This window comes from Myotis davidii, unplaced genomic scaffold (assembly GCF_000327345.1).
Source record: "Myotis davidii unplaced genomic scaffold, ASM32734v1 scaffold524, whole genome shotgun sequence".
Classification (NCBI taxonomy): Eukaryota; Metazoa; Chordata; class Mammalia; order Chiroptera; family Vespertilionidae; genus Myotis; species Myotis davidii.
This window is the reverse complement of record NW_006299263.1, coordinates 2941518-2942752: the sequence shown is the minus strand read 5'-3', so window position 1 is coordinate 2942752 and position 1235 is coordinate 2941518.

Sequence of the window (1235 nt, the reverse complement as noted above, 5' to 3'; positions counted from 1 at the left end):
ATTCTAGGACAGTAAGGCTGGGAAATCTGCCTGGAAAAGGTCAAACTCCTAGGAGAGTAACTGTAGAATAGCACCTTAGAACATTATTTCTGCATCAGGCTATCTGGGCCCAAATCCCATCACTCAGCAGGCATAGCTTGAGCAAATAATTTAACCTTTTTTTGTACCTCAATTTCTTCATCTGTAATATTTGGTGAAATGCCTACCTCGATGGCTACTGTGGGATTTATTGAGATGATACATCAATCCCTTAGCACTGGGCCTGGCAAAAAGTAATAATAAATAGCTATATATGTTTTAGCTATTATTATTATTTATCCCAAATCCCACAGGAGCCTGTGGGGTCCGCACCCAGCCTTCTAAGGGCTATGGAGCCAATTTCTCTCTCATTTGTGCCCCTGATTTCTCCAACAGGGTTAAAGTTATAATGCTCATGAAAATCTATTAAAATACAGCCACCTCCAAGACAGCAAGAAAGGAAGTGAAGGAGAAAACTAGTAGGAATTAAATAGCCAAGGAACGAGTTTGGGGATTCTGAACCACATCAAGGAGGGTTCATGTGTCTGTAGAGACCATTGGGGACCAAGGGCTGGGAGTGAGGCTCCTGGATCTATAGTTGGCCGTCTTTTGGGCATGTGACTGTGGACAGTAAGCCCTATTCCCTAATGGTTCTAGGTCCTTCTTTCATTGTGTCTAAATGGGGAGAATTGGAGAATTTGGAACCAAGGATCCTCCCCAACTTCTAGAAAAATGTTGAAAGACTTTGTCTTGGAGTGGAATCTAGACCCGGGCTGTGCGGGGTTCACCAGCTCTTTAGGAGAGGTACTTGTGGAGTGTAAAAGCCCCTATTGTGGAGTCAAATAGGCATCAGGCTTGAATCCTGAATCTGCACAAATTAGTTCTGTGATCTTCATTGAGTTACTTAAAATCTGTGGGCCAGTATCTTCTTGGTGTGCAAACCATGATTGTGAAGATATATGAATGTTTTACGTGCACATAAAGCTACTAGCAGCGTCTGATGTGCAGCAGTGCTCAATAAGCAGTAGGTACTTTTTTATTTTATTTTTAATATTTTATTTTTTACAGAGAGGAAGGGAGAAGGATAGAGAGCTAGATACACCGATGAGAGAGAAACATCGATCAGCTGCCTCCTGCACACCCCCTACTAGGGATGCGCCCGCAAGCAAGGTACATGCCCTTGACCGGAATCGAACCTGGGACCCTTGAGTCCGCAG